This window comes from Lonchura striata, chromosome 32, assembly GCF_050655825.1.
Source record: "Lonchura striata isolate lonStrDom1 chromosome 32, ASM5065582v1, whole genome shotgun sequence".
In the NCBI taxonomy this organism is placed as follows: Eukaryota; Metazoa; Chordata; class Aves; order Passeriformes; family Estrildidae; genus Lonchura; species Lonchura striata.
The window spans coordinates 5,685,694-5,703,360 of record NC_140734.1 but is presented as its reverse complement, the minus strand read 5'-3'; the positions used below and the strand labels follow the sequence as shown (position 1 = coordinate 5,703,360).

Genomic DNA, 17,667 nt, shown 5'->3' with positions numbered 1-17,667 from the left:
CACAAAAGCAGTAGAAGACAGAGCTGGGGACACCAGCAAGGCAGTGCAGGACCAGGAGAGCCAAAGGGAGAAAGAAAGGGCCTCAAGTGGCTGAGTGAATGGAAAGGTGTCGAGCTGAGCGAGGCCTCAGCAGCTGAGCCTGTGGCCAGCGGGGAGGACAAGCAGAACTTCTCACCTGAGCTGTCCTTTGTGTCCTTGCCAGCGCTTCCCAAACCAGTCCAAAGGAATGCTGTGCATCAGTGGATCTTGGGGCTGGGGGGATGTTCCCAGAGTCTGCATGCTGGGAACTGTCAGTGCAGCTACAGGAACTGGCCATGCTGCCCCTGCTGTCTAAGGACACCTGAAAGCCCACCCCAGCTGTTAGTGAGGAATTCTCTTCCAATTCCAAAGTACCCCCGAGATGTCCCTTCTAACCCCAACAAGAATGGGTGTTCATTCATGGAGAGCCAGTTCCAAAATTCAGCTAAATGCACAAAATCTGCCTCTGCATTGAGCACGGTTTGTGCTTCGTGCATTTATTCCTGGGCTTACAGTGAAATTAAATAGGGTCCTCTGAGGTCAGGTTCCTGCTCCATTCTGCAGAGTCACTGTCCCAGACCCTGTGGAGCTGATGGAGGAGAGAATTCTCCTTTGGGGAAAAACAGGGCACAGAGAGATGCAACTTTCCCCCTTCCCAGCAGTCAGGAGACCCATGGCAGGGCAGCTTCTCCCTTCCAGGCTTCCTGCACTTGCCTTCCCTAATTCCCATTGCAAAACGGCTCTGAGCCAGCTCACCACAGCTCACAGTTCATTCACCTCAGAGGCTCTTGGGAGAGTCACTGGTGAGAAAGCATTTGGGAGGTGAACTGCTGGCTCATTCCAAGCCCTTGAGCTTCCTGGAGGAGCACGGGTGAGAACCTGCTCAGACTGCAGGGCTGCTCCTGAGGGAGTCACCCTTCCAAGCCAGGAGCCCCCTGCTCCCTCCCAGGTTTGTCCCCAGAGCCAGCACCAAAGCTGCCACCAGCTCTGGAGCAGCCAGCTGTGCATGCCTCGTTATTCCCAAAGGAAACGTTCCCCCATGGGACAGTTCAGGCCCACACAGCCCTCCGTGGGCTTGGCACAGGGAGAGCAGCAGCTTCCTCACCCGCTGGGTCTCTGTCTGCCCCTTGGCATGAGCAGCGTGGGCCATGGCAAATACCAATATCCGGGGGATGGTGGCAGTGAAAAGGCTAAAAGTCAATATCCAAAGGCCATTGGCCTTGGCTGGTCCAAACCCTGATGTCCAAGGGTCATGGGCCTTGGCTGGTCCAAACCCTGATGTCCAAGGGTTGTTGGCCCTTGCAGGGTCAATAGCACAATATCAGAGTGCCATTGGCCTCTGCAAGGTCCAAACCCCCAAGGCCCAAGAGCTGTTGGCAGCTGCAGAGTGCAAACCCCAAATGTTCCATGGGCTGTTGATGGTTGCCAGGGTCCAAACCCCAAACATTCCAGCAACTGTGGGAGAGCCCTTCCCCTGGCTCTACCCTCATCCCAGCTCCCTGCTGGCACTGGCACTGGCTCTGCCACTCCCATGTCCCCACAGCCCTGCTGGGCAGCCTGGCAGTGGCATGGCTCGTGACAGGAGCTCAAAGTTCTGGGTCCAGACAGTGTCAGTTTTACACATTAGCATTACCCAGACAGCAGGCTTTGACCCACAAGCTCTTTACAGGTGCACTCAGCTCCTGAGTCACAGGAATTCTTCTGTCTTCCCTGACAAAGGGGAGATGTAAGCAAAAGCCTAAAAATATTCTTACTGGTTAAAAATATTCATGGAAAGGAAAACTTTGGGTTCAGAACAGCCACATGGGGAAGAAAAATATTGTTCCAGGATCTTTTGAAATTTCTCCAGTGCAAAGAACTGTAGTATTTAAGGCTCATAAAATAGATTAAGAATCCTGAGACATCCAGAAGTGGATTTTTTTTTCCTCTACTCTCTGGTGATATATCAATAGGCTATCTAGGCAGAAGAAAAGTCTTGCCGAGTACATGTTTTGGTTTAGGGCAAATTTAGGGAGGAAATTTCTGAAGGACTCCTTTTAGAAAGCAGATTCGAGTTGCCCCTCCCCTACCCAGTTCGAATCCTCCTGAAGGTACCTCTACCATGCATGCCCAGGAAAGAAATAATAACCAGGGTTAGAGGGGCTCTGCCTCTAGCCAGGGAGAGGCACGGGAAAACCGAATCTTCTGGATGGTGTGGATCCAATGGCCTGGCACATTAGAACTACAAAAATATGATACCTTAGCTGATACTGGTGCACACTATACCCTGATACCATCAGGACATGTGGGGGCAGAACCTGTTTCCATTGCTGGGGTGACGGGGGAATCGCAGCAATTGACCCTGTTGGGAGCAGAGGTGAGCCTGACTGGGAAGGAGCAGCAGAAACATCCATTGTGACCAGCCCAGAGGCCCCGTGTGTTCTGGGCATAGACTTCCTCTGGAACGGATGTTGCAGAGACCCAAAGGGACTCAGGTGGGCTTTTGGCACAGCTGCTGTAGAGGCAGAGGACATTAAGCAATTGAACACCTTGCCTGGACTGTCAGAGAACCCCTCTGCAGTAGGACTCCTGAGGGTGGAAGAGCAACGAGTGCCAATTGCCACCTCAACGGTGCATTGCTGGCAGTGTTGGACGAATCACGATGCCGTGATCCCCATCCACAAAATGATCCGTGAGCTGGAGGGCCAAGGGGTGGTCAGCAAAACCCACTCACCCTTCAACAGCCTCATAGACCTGTGCACATGTCTGAAGGAGAATAGAGATTGACTGTGGATTATCATGGCTTGAATGAAGTGACTCCACCGCTGAGCGCTGCTGTGCTGGATATGTTGAAACTCCAGTATGAGCTGGAGTCCAGTGCAGCAGTGCTATACCACTACTGACATTGCCAACGCGTTTTTCTTCATTCCTCTGGTGACACCTCATGTTTTAGCTTTTTTTTCCTTTTTTTTTTGATTTTGTGCTGCTTTGGTGTTTGGGTCTGGGTTTCATATAAGGGGATAGTAACCTCTCTTCTCAGAGCAGGTAGGCACAACAATTCCTTCTCAAGGACAGCCGATCCAGATCTAAGGCCCAAGAGCATCAACAATGTGGACCAAAGAGAGAAAACAAGAAGGATGGGACTCCATGGGCTGGGGTTGTAATAGGACAATTAGCCTCAATATTCTGATGGACCAAAACTTATAAAAGTATGAGACCCCGTGACCTGTTGTCCATTTTGTGGCCATTTTGGGTTGTTCTGCCCAAAGTGGATCCATTGAGGCCTCTTAATACATCCCTACTTTATTCTTTAGCTCCGTCCAATCTCTGTTCTAGGTCAGCCTTCAGAAGACATCAGATGGACCTGGAGCAGTTCCTGATCCCATGGATGAACCTGGAGCAGTTCCTCACCCCATGGATGGACCTGGAACACTTCCTGACCTCATGGTTATATCCAGAGCAGTTCCTGACCCCATGGGTGGACCTGGAGCAGTTCCTGACTCCATGAATGGACCTGGAGCAATTCCTGACCCCATGGATGGACCTGGAGCAGTTCCTGATCCCATGGATGAACCTGGAGCAGTTCCTCACCCCATGGATGGACCTGGAACACTTCCTGACCTCATGGATATATCCAGAGCAGTTCTTGACCCCATGGATGGACCTGGAGCAGTTCCTGACCCCATGGATGGACCTAGGACAATTCCTGAAACCATGGATGGACCTTGGGACACTTCCTGACTCTATGAATCGACCTGGAGCAGTTCCTGATCTCATGGATGGACCTGGGACAGTTCCTGACCCCATGGATGGACCTGGAGTCCCATTCCCACACACAGACACCAAGCTCTGCTGAGGGTTTATTGATCATTCCGGAGGAGTTCCCAGGGGTTCGGGGTGGGGTTCTCCAGGGATGGCGATCTCCTCCTGCCGCTGGAGGGGTTGGCACACGAGTGTCACCAACGATCCCGATCCTAAAGCCAGAGCCCAAACTGTGACCTGGAGAGGTTCCTGACCCCATGGAAGGACCTGGAGCAGCTCCTGACCCCATGGAGCCTCCAGAGGGCAGCCGGATGATGCTGCCCCAAAAGGTCAGGGTGGTACTGGGGGACACTGGGCGGCACTGGGGTGTACTGGGGCACACTGGGGTGACCCCAAGGGTGGTGACCATGCCTGGGGAGGGTCCGGGCCCTGAAGAACTCAGGGTGCTCACCTCAGATCTCCTCACTCGAGAGGCTCTCACTGTCCCCTGCGGAGAGACCCCAAGATGTCACCGGGGTGTCCCCAGTCCCCGTGAGGTGTCCCCAGTCCCAGTGAGGTTCCCCCACTCCCAGTGAGGTTCCCCCAGCCCCAGTAAGGTGCTCCCAGTCCCAGTAAGGAATGGGAGAGGAGCCCTCAGAGATGAGCAAATGGGGAATTGGGGACCCCAAGGGACTGGGACAGGGGTGATGAAGGCCTGGCACTGTGGGGGAGGAGGAGGATGAAGAGGATGAAAAGGAGGAGGAGGAGGAGGAAGGAATTCCAATGGAGATACACAGGGCCTGAAGGGGTGGATGGGATTGGGAGAAAATGGGACAGGGGAAAAAATCCCAAACTCCGAGGATTGTGGGAGGGGTTTTGAGAGTGGAGGGACAAGGAAGAGGATTTGGGTTGGGTTTGGGTTTGCGATTTGGGTTTGGGAAGGGGATTTGGGTTGGGTTTGGGATTTGGGTTTGGGATTTGGGTTTGGGATTTGGGTTTGGGAAGGGGGTTTGAGATGGGGATTTGGGTTTGGGATTTGGAATTTGGGTTAGGAATATGGGGTTTGGGTTTGAGATTTGGGGTTGATTTGGGATTTGGATTTGTATTGGGGAATTGGGATTTGGGATTTGGGGTTGGGATTTGGGTTTGGATTTGGGATTTGAGTCTGGGATTTGGGTTTGGGATTTGGGTTCGGGAAGGGTATTTGGGTTCAGGAAGGAGATTTGGGTTTGGGAAGGGGATTTGGGTTTGGAATTTGGGTTGGGTTTGGGAATTGAGTTCAGTTCAGGAAAGGGATTGGGTATTTGGGTTCGGAAAGGGGATTTGGGTTTGGAATTTGGGTTTGGGTTTGTGTTTGGGATTTGATTTTGGTTCAGGAAGGGGATTTGGGTTTGGAAAGAGTATTTGGGTTTGGGTTTATGTTTGGGATTTGGGTTTGGGAAGGGAATTTGGGTTTGGGTTTGGGATTTGGGGACATCCCACAGATGGGCAAAAGGAATGGGCAAGGGGGGAAAGAGGGCAAGGAGTAGACAGGGAACAATGCACTATGGCAGTTACTGGTGGGCACTGGTATAACTGGGAATACAATGAGGGTCTCACTGGGAACAACTGGGGGGCACTGGGATAAGTGGGAATACAATGGGGGACTGTAGGAAGCACTGGGATTTCCTGGGGTGCACTGGGATTTACTGGGTGCACTGGGATGGGTGATAGCCCTCAGGGGGTCTGGCCCCACAATTCCCAGTTCTTACCTTGCTCTTCCTGACTGTCACTATCCTCTGCAGAGAGATGGTGACACATCACCAGTGTGTCTCCGGCCCCAGTAAGGGATGGGCTGGACAAACTGGTTCCCAGTTGCCACAGTTCCACCAAAAACTGGTTCCCAGTTCCCCCAAAACTCCAGAACTTACCATGAGAATGGAACAACTTGCCAAGCCCAAATCCATGGTGCCCTGAGGAAGGGGAGCAGAGGGACATCAGGGTTGGACCTTATGGGGCTGAAAAGGTCCCCAAAGACCCCATCCCATGGCTAGAAAATCCCAGGAAGGCAAATCCCAGAGATTCCAACCCAAAGGAAAATCCCAGAAAGGAAAATCCAAAATATTCCAACCCAAAGAAAAATCCCAGAAAGGAAAATCTAAAAGATTCCAGCCCAAAGGAAAATCCTAGAGATCTCAACCCAAAGGATCTCCCACTTACTGTGGTGAGAGAACCCTCCACCGGAGCCGAAGTCATGGTAGCAAACCAAGCCCCGTCTTGGGTCCAGGAAACATCGTCTCCTACCCTGAGTACCTGCTGGGAGGCACAGCAGGATGGAGAAGAGCAGGGCCACGCTGAGCACAGCCACCTTCATCTTCCTCTCACCTGAGGCTGCAGCAGGTGAGGAGCACCTTTATCCCTGCCGGGACTCCTCCCTGCACCCTCCCTGCCAGCCCCCAGGCCAAAGCCCGGCTTGGCACAGCCCCCAGCCCTGGCCACAAGCCCAGCCCTGGCCCAGAGTCCACCCCAGCCCAGCTGTGGCACGGGTCCAGCCCCCTTGCCCGGCATCCCTCCAGCTTCCTGCCCGGGGCAGCTGCCCCTGGAGGGGCCCAGGCACCTGGGGGGGCCGGGGGGGCAGGCAGGGAGGCAAAGGCACCTGGGGACCCTGTGGGGACAGCCCCCAGTGCAACACAATCCATCCTCCCACAGCCCCCAGAGCCAGATCCCCCATCTCCTGCTGCCCCTTCCCTCCCAGAGCTTTCCCTGTGGGACAGCCCAGAGCGGAGCCCAGCGCCAAACCCAGCGTGGCTGAGCAGAATTGTCCCAGTTCCCACTCCAGCCCCATGGCTGAACTGGGGGCTGGACTGACCCCTCTTCTTGGGGCACCAACACCCCTGGGACCAGGAGAACGGAAAGAGCGGAGGTCAGTGTGGGAATGTCCCATGGGGAGACCAGAATGACTGGGATCTCCAAGCCCTGGAGGCACTGGGGAGCACTGGGGAGTGGTGGCAAAGGGACACCAGGGCTGGGTTGGGGCAGGGCCGGGGTGGCTGCAGTGTCTGGAATGGTGGCACAGGGACACCAGGGCTGGGTTGGGGCAGTGCTGAGGTGGCTGCAGTGTCTGGAATGGTGGCACAGGGACACCAGGGCTGGGTTGGGGCAGGGCCGGGGTGGCCGCAGTGTCTGGAATGGCGGCACAGGGACACCAGGGCTGGGTTGGGGCAGGGCCGGGGTGGCCGCAGTGTCTGGAATGGTGGCACAGGGACACCAGGGCTGGGTTGGGGCAGGGCCGGGGTGGCCACAGTGTCCAGCTCCAGCCCATTCCCGGCACTGCTGCCCCAAACTGCTCCAGGCCCTGGGGGAAGATCCCCTGCCCGGCCCCCCCGTCCCACCCGGGACCTCTGTGTCCTGCTGGATCACCCCAGTCCCGCTCTGCTGAGCTGTCCCACACATCGGCTCCCAGGGGCTCTGCCCCAGCAGGGCTGTGGCTCCAGACTGGGCTGGCCCTGGGACACGGCTCCCACAGAGCCCCTGGCCCCAGCGCTGGCCCTGAGCAGGGCTCACCTTCCTGCCCGAGGGTCCCGCGCTCCTGTCCCAGCTCAGAGCCCTGCCAGGGTGAGCCCCGAGGGCACAGATCAGGGACAGGCCCTGGCAGGGCCTCCCGGGAGCTGCCAGTGCCTCCATTGTCCACTGACATTCCCTGACATTTCCAGGAGATGTTCCCTCCTCACGGGACACTGACCACACTGAAGGGACCTGTTGTGGCCACCTGGCAGAACCCACCCTGACCGGGCACGCTGCATTTGCCTCTGGAGCCACCAGGGACCTGGAGGATTTTCCTGCTTCCCCTTTGTGCTTTGTGCCTCCTTTGTTGGGGAAATGGGGAGCCTTGACCCAGGAGGGGCCAGGGGAGGTGACCCCGCTCCAAGGGGGGAGAATGTGCAGCCCTTGGACACCCAAATGGCCACAGGGGACCATTCCAGTCATGGGTCGGTGTTTGGGTGGCCCAAACACAGAGTGCCCAGAGCACCTGTGTCTCTCAAGGTGTCCAAGGCCAGGCTGGACACTGGGGCTTGGAGCAGCCTGGGACAGGGGAAGATGTCCCTACCCATGGCAGGGGTGAACAGGATGTGCTTTATCCTTTTGTTCCTCCCTTTGTCCATCCAAACCATCCCAGGACTCCTGGATTCTGTGCTGAGAGAAGACGAGGCCGAAGACCAGTCCCCAGCCAGTTCTCCCAGTCCAAACCAGTCCAAGAGCACAGGGACCCCCTTGCTGAGTCCTGTCTCCCACAGACCACCGCTCCTGGGAATTGGGGGGCTCTGATAGGAGTGAGGAGAACAGGGCCCCCTTTCCTCCTCCCCTTTCCCTCTGTGAACCCCCAGGACACCTCCCTAAGAAGGGCCAGGCCCCAAATGGATTTGGAACCCCAGAGCAGAAAAAATCCCCTGGAAGAGGCTGTGGGAACAAGAGGCATTTCCCCAGGTGCTGGAGTCCTGGATGCTGAGAATTTTAGACTTTCTGTGCCAACAGACTCTGACCCCCAAGAGAGCACTGCATTTGACCTGAGGCCATGGAGAAAGCTTCTAAAATTAAATTACAGAACTAAGATTATAGGTGTGTAGTTTTACTAAAAGCGTGTAATATCACATAGTAGAAAACTTAGATTTTCAAGTTTTAGACTATAGAAATATATATAAAGCAAAATAGAAGTTTTAAGACAGAAGCTAGTCCTTCTCTTCATGAGTCTAGATTGTATTTTGTAATTAAACAAAAAAGTCCACATTACAAGACACAAAGATTTTGTTATTAAGTTAAAAGTAAAAATAATTCAAGTATCATTTCTTAATTAGATAGTTTTTCCTTAAAAGACCTTTTAGAGATAGATATGGGGCCATTTTGAAACTTATTAGTAAAATGTTACAAAACTCACAGCTTGTAAGACTGTAATATAGATTAAAAAAATAAACACCTAAGTCAAAACACAAAATACCATCTGAAGCACTATCAATCAGCCCAGGACACCTCCCTGAGAACAGCCAGGCCCCAAATGGATTTGGAACCCGAGAGTGGGAAAAATCCCCTGGAAGGGGCTGTGGGAACAACAGGGATTCCCTCAGGTGCTGCCAACCCTGCTCAGGGAGGGAAAGGGGGTGTGAAAAATGCCAATCACTTGGTTTTTAAAATTTTAGAAGTTTAATAATAATAAAATTGTTATAAAAATAGTAATACAATTAGAGTAATAAAATTTAGGGTTAGGACAATTACAAGAGAATAAAAAGCAAAGACTTATGGATGTTCAGATGTTTTTGGGCACTAAGCTGCCAAAAGCATGCCTTGTGAACAAAGGAATTACCCTTAAAAGTGACAGCCTGTTGCATGTTCTTATGTCATACATGATGCATAAATTCCTTGCAAATTAAGAACTTTTCTGGGTTTTGTCAGCTTCTTCCCCTTAATCCTGGTGGTTCCATAAAGATGAAGAGAAGGTGGAAGAATGTTTGTCTTTTCTGATAAGGAATCTCTAACTTTTTGTCCTGTGCTGTTATCTCTGTGCGAAGAGTTTCTTGATTATCTTATCCCTTTCTTGAGCTAGTAAAAATCCTACATCACAGAGTTTCTATTTTAATATTATGTTATAACCTAAAACTGTATTTAACACATCACTAAAGAGAATTAATGCATCATAACTTTCTAACATTACATAGATAATATTCATTTTAATACTTGTGAAAAGCCAATCATAAAATATTTTTCACACGGGACACCCAGGTGGCACCTCAGCCTTGGGCCCCCGTAGCCCCGGTGATGTCTCTGGTGCCTCTCTCAGTGGGGACATTTCCCTGTTCCCAGGAGCTGCTGATCCACAAACAGGAGCTCGGCCATGCCCAGCCAGGGGACCAAAGACCTGGAGTGGTCCCCAACAGCCATTTGGGTGTCCAAGGGCAGCACATTCTCCCCCCTTGGAGCAGGGTCACCTCCCCTGGCCCCTCCTGGGTCAAGGCTCCCCATTTCCCCAACAAAGGAGGCACAAAGCACAAAGGGGAAGCAGGAAAATCCTCCAGGTCCCTGGTGGCTCCAGAGGCAAATGCAGCGTGCCCGGTCAGGGTGGGTTCTGCCAGGTGGCCACAACAGGTCCCTTCAGTGTGGTCAGTGTCCCGTGAGGAGGGAACATCTCCTGGAAATGTCAGGGAATGTCAGTGGACAATGGAGGCACTGGCAGCTCCCGGGAGGCCCTGCCAGGGCCTGTCCCTGATCTGTGCCCTCGGGGCTCACCCTGGCAGGGCTCTGAGCTGGGACAGGAGCGCGGGACCCTCGGGCAGGAAGGTGAGCCCTGCTCAGGGCCAGCGCTGGGACCAGGGGCTCTGTGGGAGCCGTGTCCCAGGGCCAGCCCAGTCTGGAGCCACAGCCCTGCTGGGGCAGAGCCCCTGGGAGCCGATGTGTGGGACAGCTCAGCAGAGCGGGACTGGGGTGATCCAGCAGGACACAGAGGTCCTGGGTGGGACGGGGGGGCCGGGCAGGGGATCTTCCCCCAGGGCCTGGAGCAGTTTGGGGCAGCAGTGCCAGGAATGGGCTGGAGCCGGACACTGCGGCCACCCCGGCCCTGCCCCAACCCAGCCCTGGTGTCCCTGTGCCACCATTCCAGACACTGCGGCCACCCCGGCCCTGCCCCAACCCAGCCCTGGTGTCCCTGTGCCACCATTCCAGACACTGCGGCCACCCCAGCACTGGGAGGGTGAAGGGAGGAGTCCCGGCAGGGATAAAGGTGCTCCTCACCTGCTGCAGCCTCACCCAGCGCTGCCCAGAGAAAGAGGAAGATGAAGGTGGCTGTGCTCAGCGTGGCCCTGCTCTTCTCCATCCCGCTTTTCCCCCAGCACAGTCCACGCGGAGGTGAATTGTTAAAACTGAAAATCACAGACAAAGACTCTGTAACTAGTCAAAGTTAGAAAGTGATATGTTTATTATGCCAGCAGGCAGCACAGGCGGGGTTGTCCCTGAAATGCATGACTGCACCGCACAAGGATTTTTACCTTCTATTTATTTTCCCAAAATAACACATATGCACAACTCCAGCACCTCCCATCCCTGCTTTGTATTAAAATGAGGCTATTAGTCCAATTCTTCTCTTGAATTGGGTTGGTGGTCTCAAACTGGGGCTCAAACAGGGGCTCAAACAGGGATGAAGTCAGTAAGGTCTTTGTCAGGTCTCTGTGACCCTCTGGCACGATCCAAGGCCCCCTTCTTCATGATGGATTAATGTAGAGTCCAGGTGCTGGGCATTGTTCCACTGGTTTCAGTATGTTCCTCTAATGGTTCACTTGCTCCACTTCCTTCTATAAATGAGCTCATAATATAACAATTAGCTTTAGCTTAAGCATCTAATAATCATTAACTTATCACTGGTGTATTTGATTTCAATATGAATTGGTTCTTTCAGATAAAATCTTAAATTTTTAAAATAATGATTCAGAGGCACCTGCTGTCCCCACACCCTGCCCTTTCTGGCCTCCCACCCCACCCTTTTGCTCCCTCCTCTGTGGCCCATTCAGGGTCCCCAGCCGCCCTCCCACTGACCATTCCCAAGGCCTTTCCTTCCATGGCCCCCCTCCATCCTTTGCCTTTCTTCCTGGCCTCGGCAGAGGGGTCCCCCTGGACAATTCCCTGACTCACCCCCACTGCCACAGCATCTCCCAGTCCCGTGGGTTTTGTCCCCTCCCGTCCTCGTCCTTCTGTCCCCACCAAGCCCCTGCCCTGCACTCCCAGAACTTGAGCGTCCAGTTCCGGCCCCTCAGTTTGGGAAGGACGTTGAGATGCTCGAGCATGTCCAGAGGGGGCAACAAGGCTGGTGAGGGGCTGGGAACACAAACCCTGTGAGGAACGACTGAGGGAGCTGGAGGTGCTCAGCCTGGAGAAAAGGAGACCCAGAGGTGACCTTATCACCCTCTACACTCCCTGAAAGGTGGCTGTGCTCAGGTTGGGGTCAGTCTCTTTCTCCAGGCAGCACTGACAGAATGAGAGGTCACAGTCTCAGTCTGCACCAAGGGAAATTTTGGTTGGATGTTACTGAAAGAGTGATAAAGCATTGGAATTGTCAGCCCAGGGAGGGGTGGAGTCACCATCCCTGGATGTGCTGAAAGACAGACTGGATGTGGCACTCAGTGCCATGGTTTGGTTGAGGTGATGTTGGGGCATGGATTGGACTCCATGATCATAAAAGTCCCTTCCAACCTCGTGATTCTGTGTGTGAATTCTGTGTGAAGGTATTGTTGGAATCACCAGCCAGTGATATCCAGATAAACAGCGAAACAAATTTAAGGTAAGAACTGGGTAGATTTTCACCCAAAACTGACCCATGGGTTTGTACTGGGCAAAGATCAGCAGGTGGTTGGGGGTTCACTAGCAATCTAACACTTCCTCTCCTTAATTCATGACAAACTAAAATTCAGGATCTGTAAAATGGTGCTGTTGAGATGCTTATTCCAGATATCAACCTGCACCCAGACCAGACCTTCTGACTGGGTAGACCTTCTTGGGGTCTGGGTGTCAAGGTGATTCCGAGAGTGTAAAAGTCTTTTTCTCCCAGCCCGTGCAGCCAAAGAAGAAGTTGGAATGCATAGGGTCGACTTCTCAAGGTTGTTTATTTTCTCTTGTCTATAACATTCTTTCTCTGACCTGCTGAGCTCTGTCTAACAAGTCGGCCATGGCATTCTGTCTGCCCTCTAGGGCGGTGTTCACATTTTATACTAAAAACTACGTGTGCTATGTTTACAACAACGTGCCAATATCTATCATTTATGTTGTACAGTGTGTTTCTACTTTAAACCAATAGAAAAGTGTCACCACCACACCAAGACATGGAGGGCAAGAAGAAGGAGAAGAAGGTCAGGACACGCCCAAATCCCTCCATCTTCTCCCCCTAAAATTCTACATTTTCACCGTGTGTCAATTTAACTATCACACTACTCAAACCCCTGTGGTTTGTAATTCCTCATACAAAGTTGACGGTTTTTTCCATGGGCCAAAATCGAAGCAGTAGATGTTTTTGACTTCATGCCAAGGTCTCCGAGGCCCCTACCAGGGTCTCGAGCCATCCAGGGCAGCCATATAAAATCACAGTTACCAAGCACTACAATATCAAATTGTCATCCCAGAGTCTGCAGCAGCTGATTTGGAGAAATCATGTCTGGATTCATGTCTCTCCAAACTCCCTTTAAACACAGCTGTCATATATGGTCAAATTGCCAAGTCAAAAGGGTTTGAATACTTTTTGATGCAGAAAATATCTGGGTCAGTCACTCCATCCAAGTAGAGCCAGAGTTTGGCCAGAGCCCAAATTCTAATTGGAGGATATCCCTTAACACATTTTAAAACCAAACTCTTAAAAATAAGTTATGAGTAAAAAACCTTAGGGTTAAAAACCAATCAAACCATCAAGTAACTGAATCCCTCTGAAATTTCCTTCAGGATAGAGATTCCTCAAACACAGCAAACCTCTTCTTGAAAGATTTGAAAGTGATCACAATTAGGATTGTGAGCCAGGATCTGGACACTGAGAGTGTGAAAGTGGAGGAAGTGCAGAACGAGTCTCTCTGAATAAGAGACTGATCACCTAGTACAAAACTGAAAACCAAAAAAGAAGTTATGTTACAGCTGGACTCTCTGCTGGAGTACTTCTGTAATAATAACAGAAGAAAGCCACAAAACTCGCAGTCTGGATAAAGAAAACATGTGAGTAGTTAAGAAACAAAAAAGCAGGATTCTGAAGAGACACGTGTCTTGTAGGTGATCACATATAGAGACAGTAAAACATGTGAAAGCCGGCTGTAAATACTACAACAATACCTTAATAATAATTCTTATTAGAAAAATCAGAGAATTCACCTTATATAATCAACTTATCTACAAGAAGTGCTTGAAAGGGTTAAGACAACCTTTTTTCATAAAACATTCTCAACAATCACTACTTATCAATACTACCTATAGAACCCCAAAAATAACAAAGGTTACAAACTCAATACCAACAATCCCTAAAACTCCAAATCATTGCAGAATCAGCTGCTGACCCTGCAGATAGAATCTGACTGACGTTTCCCAAATGCTCTGTTTTCAGAGACATTTTTGGTAGTTAAATCGTTACTAATACTTTTATCTTTACATGGTGGTTTCCCTCCCTGGGAAGCATTTTTCACAATAAAAGAGTTCCATCTATATCATACTTGGAATAATATTTGTTCCACTCTTTTGCATCTTGGATGACGACTCGGTGCTGCTGCATTTTCTGTGGAGTTGCACTTTCCGTTGAGAAACTTCCACATGGTCACCAGAAGGAAAGTCCTGATAATCAAACACTGGCATGACTTGTTCTGCTGCATGAGGTGGCAAAGCAATAGCCTTGGCTTTTGGGGTATTTTCTGGAACAATCAATGGTGGTCGAAAAGGTTAAGCTAAAACTGTCAATTCTTTATTGAGATTTGCTGAGAAGATTGAAGGATAAATGATGAATCCAAGAATGATGCTTCTATCTTTGCCTGTTATTAAAAAGTCTTGTCTCTTTGATGCTGATCCAGTGACACCTGTGTGCATCACTGCATGATTTTCATCCATGAAACATGTCATTTTGGAAGCTGCCAGGACGTATTGTGCTCCTGGTGGCAACAACTCTGGATCACTGGGGATCCTGCAGGTTGTCCTGATGAGGGAGTCTGTTTGATGTTCTCTGATGTTTGTCCTGTTTGCAGGATTTGATCCTGAGCCATCGCCATTACTTGTGTCATCACATGCTGGCGGTTCACGCTCTTTTTTGAGTTTCCCGGATGAGGTAAAGGTCTTCCACCCGCATCTGTTTGGGAATAGCATTCACTTATGAGATGCTTTCCTCTTCTGCATCTTGAACAAATGTCTTCTGACAGTCCCGTCTTTGCAAGTTTTGGACAATTTTTCTTAAAGTGTCCATGGGCCCCACATTTGTAGCACTGTCCCTCTGATTTGTTTTTCTTTTGAAGCATTGAGAGAACCTCTTTGATGTTCTCATGTTGTGCCTGGATGATTTTCTCCATCTCTTCTCTGACGATGGATGCAACACGCTGAGCTGTTCCCACCTTGCTGCATGCTTCCACCATCTCCACCAGAGAGGGTTGCCCTGGCATTGCATTGAGGACTTGTCTGCACTCTGGGCTGGCATTTGCAAATGCAAGGCTTTGGAGCAAGTGTGGTTTCACTGCCTCCTCAGTCACTGCTCTGTCCACAGCTAATGTGAGGCAGTCAGTGAATGAAGCAAAAGGTTCAGAAGGACCTTGCTTGATCTCTGTATAAATGGTATTATTAATTCCTGCTGGTGCAATTTGCATGATTGCCTTTCGTGCTGCTCCTTTGATGACACTCAGCACTTCTTGAGGGAGTTGCACTGCTTGTTGAGCTGGATTGTCATCTGGAGGATCACCTGCCATTTGTGCCACGGTGATAGCTGCGTTTGGTCTGCCTTGGTATCTGGCTCTCAGCTCACCAAGAACTCTCCTCCATCTTGTGTCCCACACAAGAGTTTGTGTGTCAGTGAGAATCATTGGAACGAGGGATCTGATATCATACGGTGTCATATCATAGGTATTAAAAGTACATTTTAACAGTTGTTTGAAATATGAAGATCCGAGGCCATTATTTCTTATTGCTTTGATCAGGTCTTTGATGACATCGAACTCCAATCATTCCCATCTTAAATTTTGTCCCTGTGCATCATAGTTCACGGACAAGGTGATGTTCCTTGTACCAGCCATGTGGAAAACTTTTTCTTTCAATGCCTTTTTTCTGATTTCTCTCCCATTTGCCATGATAGTTGTCGGTGCTTTAGGTATTTGCAATTCCATGAGTATCTGTCACTACAGGACACAAGAAAACACAACACGAGCCACTGCAATGGCAAGGTAAAAAAGAAGAAGGTTTATTTCCTGACTCCAACTTTTATACTTTCCCAAAGGTGACCTTGGATTGGAGAGTAAATGGGCCACCTCTCCAAAGACATTGGACAAACCACCAGTACATCAACTTCCTCCGCCCCCATGAAGGAATGCAAAACAATATGTTGTTTATAGAAAATGTGTGGGAAAGTTTTCTAACAGAATGTAAACTCAGAAGGCTTTAGAAAATCTTAAGAATCAGGGCGACAAGTATCTGCTTCAAAAATTGAGTAATTTGTTCTTCTTGCTGCTGTGCAGCAGCTTGTCCCATCTTGGGATCCGCTGGCATCACTTTGCTGAACTGCAAGTGCTTCATTTCCAAAAAATGTTGACAGTCCTGGTGCTTCCCTTGGTCCTGGATGAGGAATATCTGCATCTGAAGATAAAGCACTGCTGCTTTGAATCAAATGAAAAATCTGCGAAGATTGAGTCACCAAATCCGGACGAGGTTTCAAGGCTGTATCAAAACACTCCAAAAGAAGTTGGCTCACAACATCCTCTGGTATCAGACTCGAATGTCCCTGGCTATATGAACCAGCAGCTCCTGGCGTTGAAACCATCCAAGCTGGGACACTCTCTGAAGCAGCAGTATGTAGCATGTCATCCTCTTGCTGCTCTTCAGTAGGAATGTCCTGAGCCTGATGGTGTTCAGGAGCTGACCGCTGTTCCATTTGCTGCACAGGACACGTTTTTCGTGGAGTACTCTTTTCTTTTGCAGGAAATCGGAACAGACTGCTGCGATGTTTGTTGCCATGTCGCGGTCCTGCCACCGGGTGGCGCTGTCGCTGGGCATCGCTGCTGCAATGTCGCAGTCCTGCCACCGGGTGGCGCTGTCGCCCGCTCGGCTGGGCATGACTGCTGCAATGTCGCAGTCCCGCCACCGGGTGGCGCTGTCGCCCGCTCGGCTGGGCATGGCTGCTGCAATGTCGCAGTCCCGCCACCGGGTGGCGCTGTCGCCCGCTCGGCTGGGCATGGCTGCTGCAATGTCGCAGTCTCGCCACCGGGTGGCGCTGTCGCCCGCTCGGCTGGGCATGGCTGCTGCAATGTCGCAGTCTCGCCACCGGGTGGCGCTGTCGCCCGCTCGGCTGGGCATGGCTGCTGCAATGTCGCAGTCCCGCCACCTGATGACGCTGTTGCCCGCGGCGCTGTTGCCTCCCGCGGCACCGGGGACGGGGCGGAGCCTTGCGGATCGTCTCTGCCCCTGCCACGCCCCTTTTTACTGCGTCATCGCCGTGGCCACGCCCCCTTCGCGGTCATGCCCCGCCCCTTCTCGCTCCGCTATGGCTGCACCCCCGGGATCGCCTTCCTCCCCCCCAGCCGCCTCCCGCACCGCCCCGACCCCGGCCAGGGCTCGCCCCGCTCCGATCCCCCTCGGGGCTCGCCCCTCCGGGCTCCACGACATCCCCGCGAGTGTTCCCCGCTCCGCTATGATCCCCTCCGGGGATCCGCCGCGGCTCCACCGACCCCCGCGCCTCCCCCGGGCTGCCGCGGCTCCCGGAGAGGCAATTCCCGCCCTTCCCCCGCGACCCCCGGCGCTACGGAGCCCGCCTCCCCCCTGCGCTTCCCGGCGCTGTCTCTGCCCCACCCTCCTCCCTGGTGCGGGTGTCAGCTGCCTGAAATTGCTTCTAGCATCGCCCTGGCTGGAGCCAAAATCTTTACGGCTGTTTTATCTTTTTTTTTTTTTAATTGCTAAATGATACAGATGCCTATTAATTTCCTGCAAAAATCCCGGCTCAAATAGCACATGGGATTCAGTGTGTGGGTAATTATAAAGGACCCAGAGCAAGAGTTGTTTGAGCTCCTTCTCAGGTATGATCACTGGATAAGTGGCCGTCACGCTCTCGAGAGCGGACAAGATGTTAAGTTGCTCCTGGGAGTAAGCCCCTCCCATGTTCTTATTTTTGACTGATCTCAGAAATAGCCGTGCCGTCTGTAAAATCGGTCCGGAAGTTTTCCTGGTCGCTGGCCAGCAGCTCTCAGGTGGAGAACACGCAGGGCC

The 17,667-nt window shown here is 51.7% G+C and overlaps 1 long non-coding RNA gene across 1 annotated transcript; it reads right to left on the bottom strand.

Moving 5' to 3' along the window:
* Window positions 1–5,494: 5,494 nt before the first annotated feature.
* LOC144247844 (uncharacterized) lies at window positions 5,495–6,593 on the bottom strand. Its single transcript, XR_013341332.2, has 3 exons — window positions 5,938–6,593; window positions 5,649–5,690; window positions 5,495–5,516 (listed from the first exon to the last, which is right to left on the bottom strand). It is a non-coding gene; the product is annotated as an uncharacterized LOC144247844 (long non-coding RNA).
* Window positions 6,594–17,667: the final 11,074 nt, after the last annotated feature.